The 27,082-nt window shown below is 40.0% G+C and overlaps 1 long non-coding RNA gene across 1 annotated transcript in view; it reads left to right on the top strand.

The window, feature by feature from the left end:
* The window catches only part of LOC118901515, a 53,115-nt gene extending 27,617 nt beyond the window's left edge, over nt 1-25,498 (top strand). The window contains exons 2-3 of the long non-coding RNA XR_005021405.1: nt 2,048-2,144; nt 23,666-25,498. This is a non-coding gene — a long non-coding RNA (uncharacterized LOC118901515). The remainder of the gene's footprint in view (nt 1-2,047; nt 2,145-23,665) is intronic.
* The last annotated feature ends 1,584 nt before the right edge of the window (nt 25,499-27,082 follow it).

The following is a 27,082-nucleotide window of genomic DNA, read 5'->3' as shown; positions in this document are numbered from 1 at the left end:
CTGACATCCACTTTTTTCTTTTTCTTTATTAATAGACCTCCCCACTTCCTCTACCTCCTCATATTTGAGTTTTATCTGGGCACACAGCTGTCTAGCTTGAGACTAAATTTCCCAGCTTCTCTTGTGGCTAAGGTGTGGTCACGTGACAAAGTTTTGTCCAGTGGGCTGTGAGTGGGAGAAATGTGTGGTTAGAAAGCTGCTTGTTCTTCACTCTCTCTTCCTTCCTCTCATTTTCCCCTCCTCATTTTCTCAGGCTGGGAAATTGAGTCACCTTAGACCCAGAGATGGAAACCACATGTTCAGGGTAGCAGAGATGACCCACCAGCTCAGGTCCCAGAATGACTTTGCAAATCAGATCTAGTTACCCATCCTGAACCACTTGCCTACCGCTGATGTGTTACATGAGAGAAAAATAAACTTCTATGTTAAGTATGCCACTATATTTTCAGGTCTCTTTATTATAGCAGCTTGACTTTTACCCTAACTCATGCTTAACATTGCAGACCCAAACACATAAACACACACTGCCTAATACAGTACTTAGAACTCAGGAGCTCAGTAAATGCTAGATTCATGCACTTATTCAATAACAGTGACTGAGCTCCTATTGTGTATTAGGCAGAAAGTTGCACAGATAATTACTTTTTTTTTTTTTTTTTTTTTTTTGGTGCTAAAAAATGAGAAGGGAAAGATAGAAAAAAATTAACATAAAAGGGAAATTAAAGGTGAAGAGAACTGTAACAGAGGACTCTGTCAGGGGTGGTATCCAGAGAAAATGAAAGGATTTTGGACATCTCTTAAAAGTTTGCCGCAGTAGGATGAAACACAAATCATGAAACGAGGCATCCATTCAACGCAACTGTACAATTTCTTTCACAGAGTTTGGAGCCTCCTCTCACTTGTTTCTGGGTCACTGACCTTGAGCTGGGGCGGGGGTAGGGGATGGCTACTGGCTTACTGTTTTCTCACTTCAGACTTCCAGCACTAGCTTTTCAAAGGGTTTTGTGTGTCGGGTGTAGGGGTGGCAGTAGGGACGAAAGTTAGGTTTAGAGGATTACTGACAATCCCGTAATAACTTTTGAAATAGCTTTTCAGATCAATTCCCATTCATTTCCAACTTTACAGAGAAAAGAGGACCAGGGAAGGATCAACAGTTATGAGAAAAACTAAGGAAAAAACTTCACTCACCACAACTGGAAATGGAAGATATCTCTTTATTCTCATATCCCATTTTCTTTTCCCCACCATCTCCTGTGGTTTATTTGTGTTTTCCTCCTATCATCCACAATGGTTTTTATTTTATATTGAGAATATCCTGGGAAGAAGATACTAAGCGAGAAATCATTGCAAAAGTTCCAGAAGAGAACATATATAATATCTTGGGTGTTAACTAAGAGATGCTAAGCATGAAAAAGAAATTGTGTCAAATTAGGTAGTCCTGTCTGTTTTGTCCAATTGCACAAAATCTCCTGTCATGCTCATTTGCAGTAGTGTTGTTTTTTATTTTGAGTTATAGTGGCCTTGCTTTTTATGAATAACTTGCCCAAATGTGGCCTACATTTAAAAAATACCTTTCATTTTCAGGTTGTAGGGTATATGCCTTAATACAAATCATTCATCCTCTGTAAGCCTCAGTTTCCTCATCTGTAAAATAACTAGATAATCTCTGAAATCTCCTTTGGGCCCCAAATTCCACACTTTGAATTCCCTTATAAACATTGATTAAAGTCTGGTGACAACTGTAGCTACAATGACAATAGAATAATGAAGCATATTAACATTAGTGTTAATGCAATAATCAGCTGTGTTTTGTTCCATATGACAATTTATTTCAACAATTAAGCTGAACTCCATCTGTTTTGGCATACACAATTTTTCAGACGGGTTCCTGAACCACATCTCTGGAAATCATTTCATGTTTTTCAAATATTGCTACCATCAATAAATGACAACTGTGCAGAATCTTTCTGATTAAAAAAAAAAAATCACTGATGCCAAAGCCCATCTTATTTGACAAAGTGATTGTTTTGCTTATTTGACCTTACAGATATGTTGCACGGTCTAATCGATAGACCCAGAAAAGGAAGATAGATCTCGGTGTCAGCATGGAGGGAACATGCATGGGGTGCTGGATTCTAGATCAGGTAAAGCAAGCCTCAACACTGTCTGCAGTGGATTTCAGTTTTTCTGACCTGAGGATCCTGTTGGGATAGGATGTGCCTCAATCTGTGACAGAGACAAGACAAATGGTACATTCCACACATCCGGCAGGGGTACCTTTCTTTGGCTTGGGTTGAGCTGCATTGACAGAATAGCAATAGGGAACATTTGTCTTTATCTTTATAACACTTGACAAGAGGCATGATTACTGCTGTGAGGGTATCAAAATAAAGAAAAAATGGGCTGTCCAAGAGCCCTGTTATTTATCACATTCAGAAACGCTAACCCAGACTAGCAGGATAGAAATTCCTTGTCAAATTGCCTCTAAAAATCATATTTTCCTCCCAAGATAGTATGTGAAACCCATGGATCTCACCTGTGTTCCCCACCCCCCATTCTTGCAAGTTGGGGACAGTCTCCTCCTGGCCCAAGCTGTCCCTCCATAGTCTGGGAGTTACCTCCATGTGGCTCATTGCATGTCCCAGCCTGAAAATATGCACACCATTCCCTGCATGTACAGGAAAACAGGAAAAAAAACCCCTGCTAGCTGGCAGCTTATTAACAAATAATGTATACAGCAAAAATTCGATTTATTTTGCAGCAAGTGTTAGGATGTCTCCAGGCAAATTAGAGCCGGAGCTGACTTTGTTCAACCCCTTTATTTATTTTCCCATTCCTTGTTTCCTAATTAGGCAGGCTTTCTTCTGCTTCACAAACACACTCTCTGCCTAAATCATTGCAGGTCTATTGAATCCTGAGCACAATGGGCTTACACATTCATATTAATACCTTGATAAGGAGGTATAATCCACCCTTTTGCATAAAGCCGCCAAATAACTTCAAGAATGATTCTAAATGCCTTTATGACACAGTATGTATTTTCCTAGTCTGCATTGTGGGGTCCTGCATGTGCTATAGCCAATGAATTTTCCAAAGAAATTGTGAACAGTAGATGGGTCTAAGAAATGTTTGCTTTGAAAGGCCACCTCCTTCAGTGTATGGCACCAAAGTCTTTATTTTTTTTTTTCTTCGAAGTGTTCTCTTTCAGCAGGCACTTGCTCACAATTCCTCATGACGAGCAATTCAAGAATTAAATCAATGGCCATGTCCTAAAGTTTGTTTGGAATTCAACATTTTATTTGGACTTAGCATTCTTTTATAGGGTTTAGAGCAGTTCTCAACCTTGGCTGTCCGTTAGAATCATATGAGGAGCTTTAAAAAAATGTGGATGCCCAAACTCCTTCCCAAACCAATTGAATTAGAATATCAGAGGGTGGGACCAGGGCACTGGCATTTCTAAAAGGCTCTCCAGATGATTCTAATGGACAGCAAAGTTTAAAAGCCGTTGGTTTGTAGGGTTTTTATCATTAGAATATATCTAGAGAACTCTTGTTCAGTCACTCAATAAGTATTTGAATGACTACTATCCATTAGGAAAAAGACTATGCACCATTGGGGGTTCAAAGACATAAAGGAATTTCTATGTTCTCAAATTAGCTGGTAAGTTAATAGAGGCCATGAGGTTTTCATTCTTTCCACACATATTCATCCTATTGTGTGTTACAAGCACTGGGGAGTCAGCCGAATCCAAGATAGACAAGGTCTCTGCTCTCATTGAGCTTGCATTCCAATAAACACATTTTAAAAATAGGTACTGATGAGGGAATCCCCTGGTGGTCCAGTGGTTAGAATTTGACGCTTTCACTGCCAGGGCTGGGGTTCAATCCCTGGTCAGAGAACTAATATCCCATAAGCTTCACTGCATGGCCAAAAAAAAAAAAGTACTGGTGAGCTCTATAAAGAAGTGAATACAGAGGTAATATGATAGAAAGTGGCTGGGACAGGGGAAGAGTTCTGGGATGCTTCTCTGAGCAGCAGGCCTGAATGATGTGAAAAAACCAGTCAAATGAAGATCTTGAGGGATTGAGTCCTGGGCAGAAGGAACACCAGTGCCAAAGTCTTGAGGTAGGAGCTAGCAACTTCATGGAGCAGAAAGAAGCCAAAGTCCTCAGAGCAGGTGGGAGGTCAGAGATGAGGTTAGAGGTAGATAGGGGGGTAAACATTCTGCACAAAGGTAACCTTACAGAGAGAAGAAAGCAGGCAAGAGTTGGAGGTGCAGATTAATGGTTCTGAGCATTAAGAGAGAAAGGACTATTGCTTTCGTAGGGCCATTGGGTGTTCATAGAAAAGGTGGTTTTGAATTGTACCTTGAAGGAGAATGCCTGAGAAGCTGGAGGGGAAGAGCATTTTAAATAGAGGTATTTCTCTGTAAAGACATAGAAGGTACGACAGTCTAGAGTATGAACAGAGAATAGCAGATTGTCCAGCTTGACTGGAATGGATACATGAAGCAGTAATGGGAGCTTAGAAGTTGGGATAATAAAGGACTTTGTATGTTGAGAGCTTGGACTTTATGCTAAAGACAGATGGAAACCCAAATATATTTTATGCTTATTTCTTCATCCTTATATCTGGCCAATTCCTGCCTCGCTCCTTGTATCCCAGCAACTCCAAACTTCTCCTAAGCACCCCACATCCCATACATACGTACTTACAGCACCATGCCAGTTGGGTTTCTGTGATTGTCATGCCCTCTGTTCAGAATATCTTTCCCATACCCTTGGGCTCCTCCTTGTCAACTGGTCAATCTGCTGCTCAGTCGTTGAGTTAGCCACAGTTCCTTCAGGAAGGTGTCCCCGACCTTCCTTGTTGACTCCATAAAATGAGAGGCATATTTCCTTAAGGGCACTTGCCATGCTGGGTCACTCATTCTTGAGTGCTAGAAAGCAGCTCTTTATAGAGTGTTAGGTACTGTTCTGGGTGCTTGAGTTACACTCTAATTGATAGATGGGCAAGAAACACTGAACATAACAAATAAGCAAATTATATATTTGTTATAAGATAGTAAGTATGGTAGGAAAAAGTCGTTCAGGATATGGGTGTGGTGCAGGAGGGCAGATTAAAAGGTCAGTAGGTCTAATTGAGAAAGCAAAATCTGAGCAGAGACTTAGATTGAACAACTATTCCAGTTTGCATGAGACGGAGTCGTTTCCTGGGATGCCGGATTTCCAGTACTGAAACTAGGACAGTCCTGGGCAAACCAGGATGGTTGGTCACTCTGGAACAGTTTGTTGATATTTGTCCTATCTACTAGTTTTACACAGCTTGAGGATAGGTTCTAGAGAGGCAGTGTAACGTAGCTTAGATTACAAGCTTTGGAGTCAGACTGGCTGGATTCAAACTATGGCTCAGCCATTTGTTAACATTGTGACCTTGGACTAATAAGATTTTTAACCTCCCTGAGATTTTGCTTCTTCATACATGAAATGGAAGTAGCTGGTACAGAATAAACAGTCAATAAGTGTTGCTGTTATTATTATTCATAGTGCCTAGCACGGTCCTTGGGGGCAGTTACTCCTCAATAGATGTTTATTGAAGAAACAGATGAATAAATGACAATCTACCATGTACCAGGCACTGGGCTAATCTCTGGACGTACAAAAATGAATAAGGCATGATTTCTGCCTTCAAGAAGATCACAATCCAGCAGGGGAGACAAACATGCAAACACCATATTTTGTCATACAACTGCTGTCTTTCTCCACTGTTGCAATCCTTATTATCCTTCCATGCTGTACTCTTGTTTTTTTTTGTAGGGCATATAACCTTCTAATATACTACATAATATTCTTTTTTTTTTCCTACATAATATTCTTATGTGTCACAATTATTCCCACTGGAATGCAGCTTCTTAAAGGCAGGGACCTTGGTTTTGCTCATTGAGATGTCCCAAGTGCCTGGAAGAGTACCTGGCACCAAGAAGATGCTCCGTAATGTTTGGGGAATTAATGAATGGAAGTTCCATTTCATGTGATAAGAGCTTTAAAGAGGTATGTACGAGGTGTGGATGATTCCTTCTTTTGGACAGAGTCAGGGAAGATTCCACAGACAATGTGGTATTTTATGTTGACCTTGAAGGGTTTATAGTGTTTCTTTAGGAGGAAAAGTAGGATAGTATTTCAGGCTCAGAGGCCAGCAGGAAGACCTGCTAGAGACAGGAGAGCCAGGAGAATGCAGGGTCATGGAAGGCAGAGAGGGATTAAGGGGGTGACCTTAAGAGAACCTGAAGCAGTTGAACACGGGGGAGGTTTAAGAGACGTTTCAGCATGCTGGTGGAAAATGGATCAAAGGATGAAGCAGTGTGTGGAGTGACAGTGTGGAGACCAGTGTGTAGTTACTCAAGCATATGGCTGAAGATGAGCTGGTAACTTGAGAGAGGGCGATCTTAATTTTTAGTGAATTAAGATCACTTGAGCATGTTAGTAGGCTAAGAGGAAATAGCCAACAGAAGAGGTAACAGAATAGACATAGAAGAGGGCACAATTGATGTAGTGAAGTTCTAGAAGGGATAAGAAGGGATGAAATTGAGAGGACAGAGAGAGGGAGAGTTTGCTCATTCTTTTTCAGAAACTAGAGGTAGGGAGGGGAGGATGGGCATTTTACCACTTTTGTGGAACCCAATAGTGATTCAGCATGGAAGATGGTATTGTTATAGAAACTGAGTCATTGGCAACTAAATTGAATTCTGTTACCTCACTTTATGTTGGATGACAGTTAAGAGATGTGGCAACTTTCTTCAGGGGAAGTGTTTAGAAAAAAATAATTTTTTTAATTGTTAGAAAACACAGAGCATTGTATTGGAATTTTCTGACTAACTCAGAATTTACAAAACACCATTTATGTTTCCAACCATTGTTAAAAATGATTGCATTTTTTTCTTTCACGAGAATGATAAATTGAAAGAACATTTTGTTTTTAAAATTTTGAAGTGATTCAGAAGCTTCTCCAAATTTTAATTCGAATTATCCCGAGTTGCACAGGTAGATACAGATGGTGTAAGGAATTGGGATTAATGGGTATGGAATTTAGGATGTCCATGGAGAGAGCCTTTTTTTCCAAAAAAAACTCCCCAATTCCAGTTGTAGCAAAACTATTTGTGAATTGAGGATTTCAGTTATTTAGCTTTTACTTATTTTTGACTTTTGTATTACATCTGAAAATTAATTTCTAGATATTAAGAAATGGAAGATTATAATAATGAGTAACCCAGGTTTTGCAATTTAAATTTTTGCTTATAAATTTTGTATTGGGTGGGTAATCTTTATATTCTGCCATCAGCCAAAGAAGTGGGTTGTCTCTGAATATAACTATTATATTATCAGACATAATAGTCTTTTCCTCAAGGGCAATTTCTCAAACAAATGATTTCAAAATCAATAAACACCCTGTAGCCTCCTGTTTCAGAATTTACTTATTCATGAGATGCTTATCTCTCTGTAAATTCCCAGGAAGAATTCTTATTGCTTAATCCCACCATATTGGATTGAATGTTTATCAGTTTAAAATTAGTTCTTATTAAATTTTCTTGGCAACTTTGTAACCGTCTCAGGGGTTTCTCCCCTAGAGAGTTATACTTACTTTTAAATCTTACATGAATAGAAACTCATTTTAACATCCTAAAAATCATTAAACATTGGCCTGCCCATTTACAATGGGTTGCGTTTCAATATTAGTTGGGACAAAGGCCATATGCCAGCAAACAGTGCGTTTTAAAGAGACTATTTTGTATGGCTGCATGTTTTCATTATTAGACACTGACAATCTCCATCACTGACAGGCAATGACAAATTGAAAGCTGAAGCCGGGTAGAGGCTGGTGTAGGTATCTTCTCATTTTTCACCTTGAAGGCTGTTTCTGCTGTCATTTTGTTTGGTCACAGTATCATTAGCTTCTTTCCAAATCTAGGGATGTGATTGGATGTCTATGGAATTATATTACCACATACATGGCCAGGTAACTAAAGAGGAATGGATGGTTTGCTCTGACCGCCTGGTTGTGAGAGAGGATGCCTGTTCAAGATGGCGAGCACCTCAGAAATAATGCTCTGCTGTGGGCTCATTTGAATAATCTCTCCACTCATTAAACACAGCTGCAAGGCAAGAGGCAGCAGAGTTCAAAAGGCAAGCCAAGGGAATATATTAGTAATAGAATTATAGTTTAAGCCTTAAGGCATGTTTCTGCAATATTTTTGTACTCCATTAATTACAACTAGAACACTTTCGTCACTTACTAAAAAAAAGTTAGAGGAATATTTTGACTAAGAAACCTAAGTAAAATGTATATGTTTTATAAAAGTGTTAGGTAGGCTGCAATTAAATTTTAAGACAAACTCTGGAAGTTATCCAACAAGTCATTTCCTTATTATATAATTTAAATCCCTGGTGAACTGGGATTAGAAACCGTCGGTACAATTTAGCTTCCAGAGTCCCTTTACCCTCCACACCGTACACGGGTGTCTTCACACAGCCTTCTGTGTGAGGATAGCTCTGTGTGTGTGTGTGTGTGCACGTGCACGTGTGCCTTCATCTGTTGGGTGATTTCTGGTCTAAATCCCAGAATGCCTCTTACTCACACCCACTCAGAACATCACATTTACTATAGGGCTAGAAAATATTTAATGGAAGAGAGAAAATAGTGGAAATAAAAGGTGGAAACAAAAAGCAAAGGTTTCCTTTGGAAGGCTTCACTGGCAGCTTTTCTCCTCCTGTTTTTGAAATTCAGGGTCACTTTGGGCTCTTCCAGAGTTGCAGGCTCTCAGATCTTGTTTTTGCTCTTGCTCTATCCCCACCCCTAATCTCATCCACCACACCATCTTGCCTGGATGACTCACCAACATGACATTTGAAGATATTAGGAATTTGATGTATTTAAATTCTGAATGGTTTAACTCTAAATCCAAGTCTGTATCTTCCCTTGGGTCGGGAATTGAATTGAGTTTTGTTACCCCAGGGAAGCATGTCCTCTTCCAATACAAAAGCAAATGGCTTTCACTTTGTCACAGAGTTTCTATAAGGATTTTAAGGATATATTGAATTCCAAGGGTGGACAACTCCATTCTTTCTCCTGCCCTCAGACACCTGCGTCAGTTGACAAAAACTGAGGGTAGATGTAGCACAATCAGAGGATGTAGAGAGATTTTAGTTCTCTGTTTTATCTCTCATTTCCTTATTAAGCTCTTCGTAAGGCATGATGCAAAATGGTGATCCAAAGAGGTTTTTTGTTTTGTTTTGTTTTTCTAGGCATCTTATTCATCTAGCGTTGTTTGAATAAACAGTTCTTCGCAAGTGAATTTTCCTGATAACTGAATATAGCAAAGTTTGAAGAAGAGTAAACTGATAATTTGTCACTTGCTTTCAGATTGGATCTCTGCCTCTATCTATGTGACTTTGTATGTGTTCAATGATAGGTAAGCAGTGAGTGTGGTAGGCTGAAAAATGGGCCCTCTACATCCTAACCCCTAGAGCCTGTGACTATTACCTTACTGGGCTCAAAAAAGGGTCTTTATGCATGTGATTAAGTAAAGAATCTTGAGATGGGGAGGTATCCTGGATTTTCCAGTTAGGCCCTAAATACAATCACATGTATCCTTACACGAGGAAGGCAGTGGAAAACTTGACACCCACAGAGGAGAAGCTGGTGTGGAGGTGGAGCAGAAGGCTTTCAAGATACTGGCCTTGAAGATTGGAGTGATATGGCCACAAGCCAAAGCATGCCAGCAGCCACCAGAAGCTGGAAGAGGCAAGGAATGAATTTTTCCCTAGAGTCTCTGGAGGGAGTGTGATCCTGATGGCACCTTGATTTTGGCCCAGTGATACTGATTTAGGACTTTTGGCCTTCAGAACTGTGAGATAACAAATTTCTGTTATTTTAAGCCAATAGGAATGTGGTAATTTGTTATAGCAGCGATAGGAAACGAATAGAGTAAGGAACTCACATGACATCCAAACACTGGGGCCTACCAGCCAGGCAAATGAACCTCCACAGTGTCTAAAAGTTCCATTTTTGCAAATTATCTTCTAGACTAGTTGGAATGGTCCAGCTGCCTGTTTCAAATTCAGCATTCATAAGCACAAAATGTTTAGCAGAAGGAAAATAAGCCTACTGATTTAAAGGCGATAGAACGAAAGGAAAATATAGACTTGGTACCCATTAGCTCATCCCTTCCTCTTATTTTTGGCCTAAAGGTACAAATTCTTACAACCTGGATGCTCTTTATCAGAAAGGACGTAGGTGGCATTAGACATGATACAAATAACTCTACTTGGATGAAGATGCGGCTGCTGCTATGTTCCCATCTTTAGTTGCTTGCCATGTTCTTGTAGAAGTCATGAGTTGTTAACTTTGGTCTCAGAGTATCAGGTGGTCTAGCAAGATCCACGCCACAGCATTCCCACCCCTAAATGAGGCTCTGATCTCTCACTGATCCTCAGGGAATAAAAGCAGCCCTAGTTTTTAAACGTCCTTTTCATCAAGACTGTTAAATCAGAAGGGCAGAGATGATCTTTCTCATTGGTCAGTTTTCTCCTAAGACATCTTACTATTGGCCCACTAGCTCCATTTCACTTAGGGAGATAAGCTGCATAAAGAGAATACATCAAAACATCTCTTTGGCTAGACTGGTGAAACTAGAATAATATGTATCTTCTAAGCAAAACAATCTGAACCATTGGACTGTTAACATATCTGTGTGACTTTACTTCTCTCTGGAGAGTAAGAAAGTTGGATCTTTCGCTGGACAACCTCGATAGCAGAGGCAATGCCTATTTTACATTTTATTCTTCAAGTTTGGAAATCATGAGCAGAACTTTAAGAACTATTCCATGTATCTCTAAACATAACTACTACCTAGGCAGCAAGACCTCACTAGTTTAGAATAATGATGTGAAGGTGGAGGAGGCCATCAACAGCTGATAATACGGTTGTGGGAAATTTTTAAAGAAGAGCACTTTGGTGTCAACTAGAATACATACTAGACAGAAAGATATAAATGTACGCTAGTCAGTGGAGTAAAGCAAGTTGAATTAATTTAAAAATTCTTTCACACTGGGTCAAAAAGATAAAAGTCATTTAATATGCAAAAATGTATTATGTCTCTTCAGTGGTCTAATCTAACACATCTGGAAGCAAGTGCATGAAGAAATCCTTCATTTCAAGAGCTTTTGGTTCTATATAACTACTGATTTTAAACTAGGTTCCCTCACCAGTGAAACCCCCAAAAGGTTTTCCAGGAATGTATTATTTTGAGCTTCCATAATAGATAAAATGGGCAGACACCATGTTTGAGGATCAAAATATCTGTCCTTTCATTTAGAACTGAGCTTATCATAAGCATCATTTTCACATACTGCCTGTTTATTCACCTCCTTTCCAGCTTCGACTCAATACAATTTTTCTTCTCCTTGATTCCATCAGAATTGTTCTTGGAAAGAAGAGCAGTGATGTAGTTGCCCACTGGACTATTTTAGTCCTTATTTTATTGACTTGGAAGAAGAGTGTGATCTGGTCTCTGCAGTGAGCCCAGTAACACAGCTTGCCATCTGCCCTAAGAAGAATTCTGCTGGACTGGAACAGTTATGGCCTGAAACCTCCATCACCCTGATCATTGAGCCAAGCCTGATAAAACTCCCTGTTCTTCTTTCAGGACCTCTCTGGGCAGGGCCAGTGCTTTGGATGAGAGTAAGACAGAGCAACGTAAGCTCTGATCCCAGGGTAACCCATCTAAGTTCTGATCCAAGTCAATTTCCTGGGGCACCAGGGGAAGTCCATGGTTCCTTTGCGCCAATTGGTAGAAACATGAAATAACTATATTATTTCATAGAGCCTAGGGCACTTTTTATTTTATTTTATTTTTCTCACATTTTAACATCTTTTACAGTCCATAACATTTCAAATCACTGTTAGCCTGGATTGACACTGACTTCTTCCCTGAAAAATTTGAATTTCTGGGGGGGACGTTCAAGATGGAGGAGGAGTAAGACATGGAGATCACCTTCCTCCCCACACATACATCAGAAATACATCTACATGTGGAAAAACTCCTACAGAACACCTACTGAACGCTGGCAGAAGACCTCAGACCTTGCAAAAGGCAAGAAACTCCCCACGTACCTGGGTAGGGCAAAAGAAAAAAGAAAAAACACAGAGAAAAGAATAGGGACGGGACCTGCAAAAGAATAGGGACGGGAAGGAGCTGTGAAGGAGGAAAAGTTTCCACACACTAGGAAGCCCCTTCGCGGGTGGAGACTGCGGGTGGTGGAGGGGGGAAGCTTTGGAGCCACGGAGGAGAGCGCAGCAACAGGGGTGCAGAGGACAAAGCGGAGAGATTCCCACACAGAGGATCGGTGCCGACCAGCACTCACCAGCCCGAGAGGCTTGAATGCTCACCCGCCGGGGCGGGCAGGGGCTGGGAGCTGAGGCTGTGGCTTCGGAGGTCAGATCGCAGGGAGAGGACTGGGGTTGGCTGCTTGAACACAGCCTGAAGGGGGCTAGTGCACCATGGCTAGCCGGGAGGGACTCCGGGAAAAAGTCCAGACCTGCCTAAGAGGCAAGAGACCATTGTTTCGGGGTGCGCGAGGAGAGGGGATTCAGAGCACTGCCTAAACGAGCTCCAGAGATGGGCGCGAGCTGCGGCTATCAGCGCGGACACCAGGGATGGGCATGAAACGCTAAGGCTGCTGCTGAAGCCACCAAGAAGCCTGTGTGCAAGCACAGGTCACTCTCCACACCTCCCCTCCTGGGAACCTGTTCAGCCTGCCACTCTCAGGGTCTCCTGATCCAGGGACAACTTCCCCGGGAAAACACACAGCGTGCGTCAGGCTGTTGCAATGTCATACTGGCCTCTGCCGCCACAGGCTCACCCAGCATTCCGTAACCCTCCCTCCCCCCAGCCTGAGTGAGCCAGAGCCCCCTAATCAGCTGCTCCTTTAACCCCATCCTCTCTGAGCGAAGAACAGACACCCTCAGGTGACCTACACGCAGGGGCAGGGCCAAATCCAAAGCTGAACCCCAGGAGCTGTACGAACAAAGAAGAGAAAGGGAAATCCCTCCCAGCAGCCTCAGGAGCAGAGGATTAAATCTCCACCATCAACTTTATGTACCCTGCATCTGTGGAATACCTGAATAGACAACGAATCATCCCCAAACTGAGGCGGTGAATTTTGGGAGCAACTGTAGACATGGGGTTTGCTGTATGCGACTGACCAGTTTCTGATTTTTATGTTAATCTTGGTTTAGTTTTTAGTGCTTGTTATCATTGGTGGATTTGTTTATTGGATTTGTTGCTCTCTTCTTGGTTTTCTTTTTTTTAAATTACTTTTTAAATATTTTTTATTTTAATAATATTATTAAAAATTTTTATTTTAGTAACTTTTTAATTTTATTTTATGTTTTTTCCTTTCTTTTTTTTTTTTCTCCCTTTTCTTCTGAGCCGTGTGGCTGACAGGGTCTTGGTGCTCTGGCCGGGTGTCAGGCCTAAGCCTCTGAGGTGAGAGAGCTGAGTTCAGGACATTGGACCACCAGAGAACTCCTGGCCCCATGTAATATCAGTCGGCGAGAGATCTCCCAGAGATCTCCGTCTCAATGCTAAGACCCAGTTCCACTCAACGACCAGCAAGACCCAGTGCTGGACACCCCATGCCAAACAACTAGCAAGACAGGAACACAACCACACCCATTAGCAGAGAGGCTGCTAAAATCATAATAAGGTCACAGACACCCCAAAACACACCACCAGACGTGGTCATGCCCACCAGAAACATAAGATCCAGCCTCATCCACCAGAACACAGGCACCATTCCCCTCCACCAGGAAGCCTACACAACCCACTGAACCAAACTTACCCACTGGGAGCAGACACCAAAAACAATGGGAACTATGAAACTGCAGCCTGCAAAAAGGAGACCCTAAACACAAAGTTAAGCAAAATGAGAAGACAGAGAAATATGCAGCAGATGAAGGAGCAAGGTAAAAACCCACCAGACCAAACAAATGAAGAGGAAACAGGCAGTCTACCTGAAAAAGAATTCAGAGTAATGATAGTTAAGATGATCCAAAATCTTGGAAATAGAATGGAGAAAATACAAGAAACATTTAACAAGCACCTAGAAGAACTAAAGAGCAAACAAACAATGATTAACAACACAATAAATGAAATTTTAAATTCTCTAGAAGGAATCAATAGCAGAATAACTGAGGCAGAAGAATGGATAAGTGACCTAGAAGATAAAATAGTGGAAATAACTACCATAGAGCAGAATAAAGAGAAAAGAATGAAAAGAATTGAGGACAGTCTCAGAGACCTCTGAGACAACATTAAACGCACCAACATTCGAGTTATAGGAGTCCCAGAAGAAGAAGAGCAAAAGAAAGGGACTGAGAAAATATTTGAAGAGATTAAAGTTGAAAACTTCCCTAATATGGGAAAGGAAAGAGTGAATCAAATCCAGGATGTGCAGAGAGTCCCATACAGGATAAATCCAAGGAGAAACATGCCAAGACACATATTAATCAAACTATCAAAAATTAAATACAAAGAAAAAATATTAAAAGCAGCAAAGGAAAAGCAACAAATAACATACAAGGGAATCCCCATAAGGTTAACTGCTGATCTTTCAGTAGAAACTCTGCAAGCCAGAAGGGAGTGGCAGGACATATTTAAAGTGATGAAAGGGAAAAAGCTACAACCAAGATTATTCTATCCAGCAAGTATCTCATTCAGATTCAATGGAGAAATTAATACCTTTACAGACAAGCAAAAGCTAAGAGAATTCAGCACCACTAAACCAGCCTTACAACAAATGCTAAAGGCACTTCTCTAGGCAGGAAACATAAGAGAAGGAAATGACCTACAATAACAAACCCCAAACAATTAAGAAAATGGTAATAGGAACATACATATCAATAACTACCTTAAATGTGAATGGATTAAATGCTCCAACCAAAAGACATAGACTGGCTGAATGGATACAAAAACAAGGCCTGTACATATGCTGTCTACAAGAGACCCACTTCAGACCTAGGGACACATACAGACTGAAAGTGAGGGGATGGAAAAAGATATTCCATGCAAATGGAAATCAAAGAAAGCTGGAGTAGCAATTATCATATTAGACAAAATAGACTTTGAAATAAAGACTATTACAAGAGATAAAGAAGGAACTATATAATCATCAAGGGATCAAACCAAGAAGAATATATAATAATTGCAAATATTTATGCACCCAACATTGGAGCACCTCAATACATAAGGCAAACGCTAACATCCATAAAAGAGGAAATCAACAGGAACACAATAATAGTAGGGGATTTTAACACCCCACTTTCACCAACGGACAGATCATCCAAAGTGAAAATAAATAAGGAAGCAGAGCTTTAAATGATACATTATACAACATGGACTTAATTGACATTTATAGGACATTCCATCCAAAAACAGCAGATTACACTTTCTTCTCAAGTGCTCATGGAACATTCTCCAGGATAGATCATATCTTGGGTCACAAATCAAGCCCTGGTAAATTTAAGAAAATTGAAATTGTATCAAGTATCTTTTCCGACCACAACGCTATGAGACTAGATATCAATTACAGGAAAAAAATCTGTAAAAATATACAAACATGGAGGCTAAACAATACACTACTAAATAACCAAGAGATCACTGAAGAAATCAAAGAGGAAATAAAAAAATACATAGAAGCAAATGACAATGAAAACACGACGACCCAAAACCTATGGGATGCAGCAAAAGCAGTTCTAAGAGGGAAGATTATAGCAATATAATACTACCTCAAGAAACAAGAATCATCTCAAACAACCTAACCTTACACCTAAAGCAATTAGAGAAAGAAGAACAAAAAAACCCTGAGTTAGCAGAAGGAAAGAAATCATAAAAATCAGATCAGAAATAAATGAAAATGAAATCAAGGAAATGATAGCAAAGATCAATAAAACTAAAAGTTGGTTCTTTGAGAAGATAAACAAAATTGATAAACCATTAGCCAGACTCATCAAGAAAAAAAGGGAGAAGACTCAATTCATCAGACTTAGATATGAATAAGGAGAAGTAACAACTGACACTGCAGAAATACAAAGGATCATGAGAGATTATTACAAGCAACTATATGCAAATAAAATGGACAACCTGGAAGAAATGGACCAATTCTTAGAAAACCACAACCTTCCGAGACTGAACCATGAAGAAATAGAAAATATAAACAGACCCATCACAAGCACTGAAACTGAAACTGTGATTAAAAATCTTCTAACAAACAAAAGCCCAGCACCAGATGGCTTCACTTGCGAATTCTATCAAACATTTAGAGAAGAGCTAACAACTATCCTTCTCAAACTCTTCCAAAATATAGCAGAGGGAGGAACACTCCCAAACTCATTCTACGAGGCCACCATCGCCCTGATACCAAAACCAGACAAAGATGTCACAAAAAAAGAAAACTACAGGCCAATATCACTGATGAACATACATGCAAAAATCCTCAACAAAACACTAGCAAACAGAATCCAACAGCACATTAAAAGGATCATACACCATGATCAAGTGGGATTTATCCCAGGAATGCAAGGATTCTTCAATATATGCAAATCAATCAATGTGATACACCATATTAACAAACTGAAGGAGAAAAACCACATGATCATCTCAATAGATGCAGAAAAAGCTTTCGACAAAATTCAACACCCATTTATGTTATAAACCCTCCATAAAGTAGACATAGAGGGAACTTACCTCAACATAATAAAGGCCATATATGACAAACCCACAGCCAACATCACTCTCAGTGGTGAAAAACTGAAACCATTTCCACTAAGATCAGGAACAAGACAAGGTTGTCCACTCTCACCTTATTATTCAACATAGTTTTCGAAGTTTTAGCTATAGCAATCAGAGAAGAAAAAGAAATAAAAGGAATCCAAATTGGAAAAGAAGAAGTAAAACTGTCACTGTTTGCAGATGACATGATACTATACATAGAGAATCCTAAAGAGGCTACCAGAAAACTACAAGAGCTAATCAATGAATTTGGTAAAGTAGCAGGATACAAAATTAATGCACAGAAATCTCTTGCATTCCTATACACTAATGATGAAAAATCTGAAAGAGAAATTATGGAAACACTCCCATTTACTACTGCAACAAAAAGAATAAAATACCTAGGAATAAACCTACCTAAGGAGACAAAAGACCTGTATGCAGAAAACTATAGGACAGTGATGAAAGAAATTAAAGATGATACAAACAGATGGAGAGATATACCATGTTCTTGGATTGGAAGAATCAACATTGTGAAAATGACTCTACTACCCAAAGCAATCTACAGATTCAATGCAATCCCTATCAAACTACCAATGGCATTTTTCACAGAACTAGAACAAAAAAATCTCACAATTTGTCTGGAAACACAAAAGACCCCGAATAGCCAAAGCAATCCTGAGAAAGAAAAATGGAGCTGGAGGAATCAGGCTCCCTGACTTCAGACTATACTACAAAGCTGCAGTAATCAAGACAGTATGGTACTGGCACAAAAACAGAAAAATAGATCAATGGAAAAGGATAGAAAGCCCAGAGATAAACCCACGCACCTATGGTCACCTTATGTTTGATAAAGGAGGCTATACCATGGAGAAAAGACAGCCTCCTCAATATATGGTGCTGGGAAAACTGGACAGCTTCATGTAAAAGAATGAAATTAGAACACTCCCTAACCCCATACACAAAAATAAACTCAAAATGGATTGAAGACCTAAATGTAAGGGCAGACACTATAAAACTCTTAGAGGAAAACATAGGCAGAACACTGTATGACGTAAATCACAGCAGGATCCTTTTTGAACCACCTCCTAGAGGAATGGAAATAAAAACAAAAATAAAAAATTGGGACCTAATGAAGCTTAAAAGTGATTGCACAGCAAAGGAAACCATAAACAAGGTTAAAAGACAACCCTCAGAACGGGAGAAAATATTTGCAAATGAAGCAACTGACAAAGGATTCATCTCCAAAATATACAAGCAGCTCATGCAGCTCAATATCAAAAAAACAAACAACTCAATCCAAAAATAAACATTTCTCCAAAGAAGATATACAGATTGGCAACAAACACATGAAAGGATGCTCAACATCACTAACCATTTGAGAAATGCAAATCAAAAGTACAATGAGGTATCATCTCACATCAGTCAGAATGGCCATCATCAAAAAACCTACAAACAATAAATGCTGGAGAGGGTGTGGAGAAAAGGGAACACTCTTGCACTGTTGGTGGGAATGGAAATTGATACAGCCACTATGGAGAACAGTATGGAGGTTCCTTAAAAAACTGAAACTACAACTACCATATGACCCAGCAATCCCACTACTGGGCATATACCCTGAGAAGACCATAATTCAAAAAGAGTCATGTACCACAATGTTCATTGCAGTGCTATTTACAATAGCTAGGACATGGAAGCAACCTAAGTGTCCATTGACAGATGAATGGATAAAGAAGATGTGGGACATATATACAATGGAATATTACTCAGCCATAAAAAGAAACAAAATTGTTTGTAGTGAGGTGGATGAACCTAGAGTCTGTCATACAGAGTGAAGTAAGTCAGAAAGAGAAAAACCAATACCGTAAGCTAACACATATATATGGAATCTAAAAAAAAAAAAAGGTTCTGAAGACCCTAGGGGCAGGACAGGAATAAAGATGCAGACATAGAGAACACACTTGAGGACACAGGAAAGGGGAAGGGTAACCTGGGATGAAGTGAGAGAGTGGCATTGACATATATACACTACCAAATGTAAAATAGCTAGCTAGTGGGAAGCAGCCGCATAGCACAGGGAGATCAGCTCGGTGCGTTGTGTCCACCTAGAGGAGTGGGACAGGGAGTGTGGGAGGGAGACGCAAAAAGGAGGAGATATGGGGATATATGTATACATAAAGCTGATTCAGTTTGCTATACAGCAGCAACTAACACAACATTGTAAAGCAATTATACTCTAATAAAGATGTTAAAAAAAATTTTTTTTTTGAATTTCATTCTGCCCATCACTTGGGTTCATCATCAACCAAAACCACTTTAAACTCCTTCCTTTCCCCAGCACCTCCCCAGACTCTTCCTTTGGGTCGAATCTGCTTGGTTGAATATGGCTCCACCCCTACGTTTCTTTTTCCCAGTCATGCCATCAGCATGGGGTGGTGGCACCCCCTCCCCATGACTAGATCAACCAGGAGTGGCATTGGTCTTTACTGAACTTATTAAAATGTACAATTTAGTCTTTATTGAAATCGACTTTACTCCTATCTGGTCACGGGGCTGGCAAGAATACACAGCAGTTTACACTTCCACCTTCCTCTTCCCCCTGTTTTATCTGTCTCTCCTTGTACAGCAGTATATACCCTAAATTTACTAATTTAAATCCTTTTGCTTCAACCAACTAGCTTTGGAACTTTTCTTTTCTGCTCCTATACAAGAGCACATCTCACATAGCTCAAATCACAGTGCTGACACTTCCTACATCTTAGAGTGTCCTCTTTTCTTCCTTGAGACAGTTTTCTCCTGGTCTTTCCCCTACTACTCTGGCCACTCCTGACCCTTAAACGTTGGTGTTTCTCAGGATTCTTCCCTAGGCCCCTTTCTGGTCTCAGTCTGTATACCTTCTCTGGGTCATCTTATCTATACTCTTATAGTGAGCTGTACTCTCATCTTATGTATACTTTTTTTTTTTTTTGGCTTCGCGGCACAGTCTGCGGGATGTTAGTTCCCCAACCTATGCCCCTTGTAGTGGAAGTGTGGAGTCCTAACCACCGAACTGCCAGGGAATTCCTTCACCTTATCTATATTTTTAATTTTGAGTGCTACTCTGATGACTTCCCAGTCCCGATCCCTGGTCCAATCCCTTGGCTGAACTCTACACCCATCTCTCCAGTTTCCCTCAGACATCATTCCCAGGCACCTGAGACTCAATAAGTCTAAAAAGGAGCTCAGCATCTTTCCCACAAATGTATACCCTCCTATATTTCTAATCTTGGTCAGCGGTACCATTGTTCAGCCCTTTGCCCAGCCTCCAAACGTGGTCATCATTCTTACTGCACCACTTACAATTAGCTTTACAGGCTAATTACTTGTTTGTCTCTCTAAATCTCATTTTTTGTCATTTATAAAATGGGAATAATAGTGCCTATTGCATAGACTTGTAAGGACTGTACATATATGCATGTAGCAGTTAGCATAGTGACTGATCTGTAAGTGCTCAATTAATGTTGTATTTGTATTATACTTCATTCCTTCCTTTCCAGCAACCCCACATCCAGTTGATCATCAAATCTTCTTGTGCCTATCTCATAGTCCATTTCTACGACAGGTGTCTGTCTAATTTACCCACTTCTTACATCCCCATTGCTAGGATTTTAGTTCAAGTCACCAGTGTCCCTTAGGCAAATTATTTCATCGGGTTTCCTTGCCTTCCATCTTGCCAGCTGTCAATCCATTTTCCACCATTCACCCAGAATAGTCTTCCTAAATCATGTATCTGATTGTAAAACGCCTCTGCCTAGAAACCTTTACAACTCTCCACCGTCCTAAAAGTGCCCACATGCCTTTATAGGGCCCCCCATGGCTTGGCATCTGCTTATCTGGCCTGCCTTATCACCCTGTGCCCTGTCATTTTTAACAACAGTGATAGACATGTGCCAGTCTCTTTGACTCCATGTGAACTTTGAACTTGCATTTCCTCTTGAAATCCCTTACCTTTTTCTCTTTTCCTGGTTAGCTCCTATTCATCGTTTATATCTTGGTCCCCAAATCTGGGTTACCTGTACCTCCGTATGCACTTGTTTAGCACTCAGATCATACTTACCACTTCATGCTGTGATGAAATCGCCCATTTACCTTCTCCTGGGGCTACAGGATTTAATAGATAAAAATACAGGACACCTAATTAAATCTGAATTTCAGATAAACAATGAATAATTTTTAGTATATGTATGTCCCAAACAACCCTTTCTTCTACTAGACTGATCTCCCTTGAGGGCAGGGGTCATCACTGTTCCCAACACCTGGCATTTTGCTTAACCCACTGCACACACTTTAGTCACTGTTGACGAAATAAATAAACTACTTAATGAAGTCCAAACATAAATTTAGTATCTGTATATTATGTGCTGACATGATCCAGATCTGTCATTTTAATGCTTGGTTAATCATGAAACACGTTCTCTAGTCCCGTTGTCTATATTTCATGTGTGTTTTAAAGCAAGCAGAGAGCTTAGGAACTGGCCCTTCCACCACAATTTGCTTTTGCATGCATGATTTGAAATGCCCATGTTTGGAATCGTCACTGTGTCAGAATGAAGTTGAAATTTCAACCGCAATTTTCATTGAAAAACAAAACAGAAGCAAAAACATAGCTTCCACAACCCAACTGCCTTTTCCTTTTTGATCAGTTTGAAGGGCTTTTGTTCTCTCTAATACAAGTGTTTTCTGTTCATGCATAGCAAAGACATAATCTAATCTCCAAGGTTTATTTGCCAAAAGAATCACTAGATGTGGGAAGGAGCTAGGGTTTGAATTTTTATTAATTTAGAATGCAAGTTCACCTGAGAATTACTGTGCAGATCTCTCAGAGGAACCTTTTCAAAATAAAAGCATAACTAAGGGAAAGTTCATAGACATTTTCCAACCCGTGAACTTAACAAGGTTTAGTTAGCCAAACACTCACATTGTGCAGACTGTGCATGGAATAGAAGCAAACCCAGTTTCAAGGTAAATTCTTCATGCTTTGAAACACTCAGTGCCTTCCTTTTAGAGAGAACAACAGAAGCCCTCAGCTATTTTATAAAATTTGAGAATACCGTGGAGTCTGAGCTCTCCACTCTCTCCTGTGATTGGCCAATTCCTCTCTCCTTCAACTATGCTTATTCAGTGGTCTAGTTTAACAAATAAAATGCTGCACTGCTTTCAAAGAAGGGACAAAACACCTTACTATATTTTCCAATATACTATTCTCAAGGTGAGTAACCATAGGGATCATGCCCTAGAATGTTCTGCAAATGAGATGAAACAATACCTTCCACACTCATTAAACAAATCTTTTACTGCTTTTGGTTAACAATAATACCAACATCTTTTAGTCTTTTTGGTGGCTGTATGATTTACACAAGTCCGAGACCAAAAAAGCATTCTACAAGAAAAGAAAGGCATACACCAACCGTGTTTCCCAGGGGATCAAACACATGAAAATCAAGAGGCAGTCTCATTGTGGGATTTAATTGAACTATTTTTCAGTAGCTGGTATTTAGTTTGTTTTACGTATATTTAATGTAGCTGTAAGTAGGAGGACTATGAATTGGGTCTCTGGGCTACTCATGCTGACGTGTTCAGGATGAAACTCGGGGGGCTTTGCGTAGTGGAGTTCTGCGGTCAGGTTAGCACTGAGTTATTGAGTTTCTGAGGTTGAAGATGGGCCGGTCAGTGTACGCTTTTACAGATGAGGAAAAGAAAATTACACCTGGAGGCAACAAGAAGAGTCAAGAGTAATTTGCAGTGAGTGAGCAAAATGAAATGCAGCAGGAGATGGAGTTTGTTTTCACCAGGGGGTGTCACTGTTGTCAACACACATTACCGGAGGTGGAGGGAAGATCGAAGTGGTGGCTAGCATCATTTGACAATAACAGAAGACAATTTTTTAGAATCCCTCTCTCCCTCCCTTTCTTCTTTCCTTTGGTGCTGCAGTTTACATCTGTTACCCCTAATGGGTGTGTTAAAATGCTGTTATTAACATCAGGAAGAACAATTCAGTGTTGAGGGAAGAATGGAGACGGATTCGTGTAGTTTTGGGGTTGCCAATTCAGATACACTGTGGCTTCCCCACCCCTTAATGACTTAATGGTTTTAAACTAATGAAATTTTAATACTGTAAAGTTGTGAGAACTGACCCTTTTGCATCTCTGGATTCCTGCACAACGCAAAAAAATTTGCTTACAATTATCTATAATAGGTAGAATGAATGGTTTTCTCAGTTCATGCTCTGCGCTATTATTTAGGTTTTTAAAAATGGCATTGGAAACTTCTGAGTTATTTTTATTGTTGCTCAGGCTGAGGTCAGAGAATTTGAGTTGAGACTGGATTTATGTAATCCAGCCATGTAATCTTCTTTGGCAAGTTATTTACTTTGTCAAAGCCTCAGTTTCCTCATATAAAGTGAGGATAATAACATTATCTGTTCTCATAGGAGTATTGGGAGGGTTAAGTGAGAATAAGTGAGACAATACATGCAAAGCACTTAACACAATGCATGCCATGTAGTTAGATTTCAATAATGGTTAACTTTATTATTAACTATTAATATTGACATCTGGACAAGATGATGACAGAGAGGTCATAGCAGAGTCTAAGAGTCATACTCCAAGCCTCACTAACTTGTCTGTCAGTTGTCCCTATGGAATTTGGAAAAGACGTTACGCCCTTATTTTTCTTCACATTGCCAAACCTGGCCCTGCTCTTCATTTGGTTGATATTTTACAAAATTTGCTGATGAGGCTTATTGAGACATTATCCTTTGTTGGAAGATGGTGATTTGCTTTTTCTCTCTCCTCTCTACAGGTCCAAGTTCTTCCCTTCCTTCAAGCTCCGAATCAACTTCTACCTTCCACATGCAGCCTTCCTTGTCTTTCTTTGGCTGAATCTCTGTAGCACTTAGAGTCTATATTCAAAAGCTTGATTACTAACATTACTGTTTTTTTCCCCTTCTAGTAGTGTTAGGTGTGCAAACCCTACTTCCTGAGGTAGCTTTTCTGTTTCTTGACTGTCATAAGGACGTTTGTGTCTTTCCCTTATTCCCTGTGGTGCCCAGATTAGTTCTGAAGACACAGGAGGGACTGAATACATTTTTGGCATTGGTTGATTTATTGAAAGTTCAGAATGTCAGGGAAACATGTTGAACCAAACACAAGCAAGTAGTTTTGCCACTCTAAGTAAAATGCAGGTATTCAGTGGGGACTTGGGATTGAGGGTGGAAAGGTAGACTTTGAGAGAAGTCAGAAGGAAAAAAAAAGTATTTGGCTAGAGCTACAACTGATGGATAAAGGCAGCCCTATTTGGAAGAGATGATGGGTTCTTTAGAAACAATGCTGGAGTCCTAGTTTTGGGTTTTGGGTTTTCACTACATCACTACTGGTATGTGCCCTGGAGAAACCATGTAACCTCTCTGGGCCCCTGTTTCTTTGATTATAAAATGAGAAGCTTAGATGACATCTAATGCCCCACTGGTTCTAAAACTGTGTTTCTAAGGAGAGGAATAAGCAATTTTAGACAATGCAGGGTGGACAAATTCCTGGGATTCCAGAAGTTCCTTTTCTGTCCCCCAAAGTGTAAAAGAAATAGTGTGTGATGAAGCACTTACCCTGCTCTATCCTTGATTTGCTATGTGCCACCCATTCATTCACACAACAAACGTTGATGAAGCCCTACAATGTGGCAGGCACAGGGCTAGTTCTGGCGATGGAATGGTGGATGAAACTGACACGTCCCTATGCCTTGGGATTTACAACCTAGTGGGAGAAAACAGACACAGAAATGTAAAGCTACAGCTGTGATGAGTGCTAGGAAGGACATATAGATGATGGGTGAAAGGAATCTGACTCGGACTAGAGTCTGGGAGGGCTTCTGAGTGGAAATTATCTAGGAGACCAGCAGATGGAGGAAGAGAGCACCCGAGAAGGTGCTTTGGTGAAAGGTAGAATGGCAAGTTTGGAAAACAGAAAGAAGAGTGCAGTTGGAACTTAGAGGGTTAAAGAGGGTGATTTAGATAACGTGAGAGGGATGGGGTCAGATTACGGGGGACCTTGTCAAACATGGTAAGAACACTGTTCTTTATTGTAAGAGCAGTAAGAAGCCACGAGTCGGAGAGTGGGGTGATCAGCGGGTGGTAAGTGGATTTGAGAGAGGCTGGAGTGGGCACGACGAGTCAGATCAAGGGAGGAATCCAGGTGAGTGACAGCCACAGCTTGGTGACTGTGTTATAAACACATTTCCTCCCTACCTAGGGAGAAAATGCTAGAAACAAAGTGATAGAGCCCTTCAGGTTCTCAGTTTCCTCTTTGCAAAAGAAAGGCTGGACTCAACATTAGGAAGCTTTCCGGCAATTTCTGTGGTTTGGGGGAATGGAAATACTTTGGGGAAGAGTGTATTGCTGTGTGACCACATGACTGGTGTGTAGCATGCACTCTCACATGCTGCTTTTTGGGTGGGGCTTTTCCTGGATGTGGGGTTCTCTCTGAACTCCTCAGATGAGACATACTTTATACCAGTGCTTCAGACTTCATTGCAGAACTTCTGACAACCGTATTTTATAATTTTTACTTTGACTCAAATTGTAACATAGGATGAGAGGTTATTTAGTTTTCCTCTGACAAAACCTTCCTCTACTTTTTTTTTTTTTAAAAAGTCCTTATACTAGACACAACAAAAGAAACAGTTTCATCTACTAGTTTTAATTCTCGTTCCACTGGAAGAAATAATGAGAACCCTTTGGAAACATTTTCCCTCAGGAAGCATAAATCCCATGAAAATCTCAAGAATTTTATACCATGACTTAAGGCTTCCTAATATAACAAGAAAAGGAACAATCTATTGTACATTTTACAGCCTTACCCCTGACTATAAAAATATACGCTCACTGCAGAAAATTTCAGAAAATATGGACAACGTTAAAAAAGAAAACTAAGGTTGCTCATAATCCTACTACCTAGATAGAAATAAACACTATTTAACATTTTCATTTATTTATGACCCATTCATTCCTACCAATGTAAATCTGTGAGCATATTTAGACATCTAGACACATGCATCCTTCTTTTGTTCCTACATGGTGTCATAATGTTTAGGACGATGCCCTCTGTGGTTGGGCTACTACAGTTCAAATTTGGGTAAATTTAGGAATTTCCTATTTCCCTAAGCCATAGTTTTCTCACCTGTAAAATGGGCATAACGATGATGCCAACCTCTAGGACACATGAGAACTAAATGAGATAAAGTACGTAAGGTCTTTACTATGGGTCCTGGCACCAATACTTTCATTTGCATTAATAAGTATGCTATTTTTGTTATATCATTTTACTTTATAGCTTCTGTCATCTTAGATTTTCTTCTTTTTCCCTTTTTTCTCAGTTACTTTCAGTTTCTCCTATAATTTGGATGGTATGCATTCTGGTTTTATTTCTAGTGTTATCTTTGAATTTTATTTTAAAGCTTTGCTTAGTCTATATTTCTTTAATTATCAAAATCAAGAATGAAATGGTAATTTTTGACCTGCCTCCACCATGAAAGATGTGGGCTGTCTTAAGGGAGAAAGAACCACTGAATATCTGGGGGCCCCTCAGGACATCTGGTTCATTACATGGATATGTTTCCTCACTTTTCATAAGAGGTAGACAGTTTATCCCATTGAAAGATGAGGAAGCTGAGGCTTAGAGGGGGGTCAGTAACTTGGCTATGGTTGCACAGTTTTAAGGTATGGAGCTAGGGGTCTGGCCCAATTCTTTTTGACTCCAAACCTTTTAATTACTGGCTGATTTCCTCACTATCAAGTGGTCATTGAATTTCTGTTTGAACACTACTGGGGACAAAGGGCTCACCACTTTTGGATCAGCCTAATCCAACTTAAGTAGCTCTATAAGAGTCTTTCCTTGTACCAAACTGGAATTTTGTCTTTCCAACTGCTCCCCGTTGCCTATAAGATAACACTAGTGTGTTTTGAATAGTCAATCAAACATTTCTTCATTCTTATTACGTGCTTGGATTCAAAGCAAGTACTATGAGGTTATAAGCCATGATCTTTGCCCTTAAGTAGCTTTTTGGTGAAGTAAGACTAAAGTATATAAAGTAATTAGAGAACAACATGAAAGTGTAAAAAATTAGGGTAAAATACATTGAGCAAATTATCAGCTTATGAAAGTTCAACAAAAGGAGAGGAAAGCATGGGGGTACAACTGCCACTGAAGGTTTACCTCTATCCTATCT

This window comes from Balaenoptera musculus, chromosome 10 (genome assembly GCF_009873245.2).
Source record: "Balaenoptera musculus isolate JJ_BM4_2016_0621 chromosome 10, mBalMus1.pri.v3, whole genome shotgun sequence".
NCBI lineage: Eukaryota > Metazoa > Chordata > Mammalia > Artiodactyla > Balaenopteridae > Balaenoptera > Balaenoptera musculus.
Note: the sequence above shows the minus strand (reverse complement) of the source record. Positions and strands in the feature narration are given on the sequence as shown.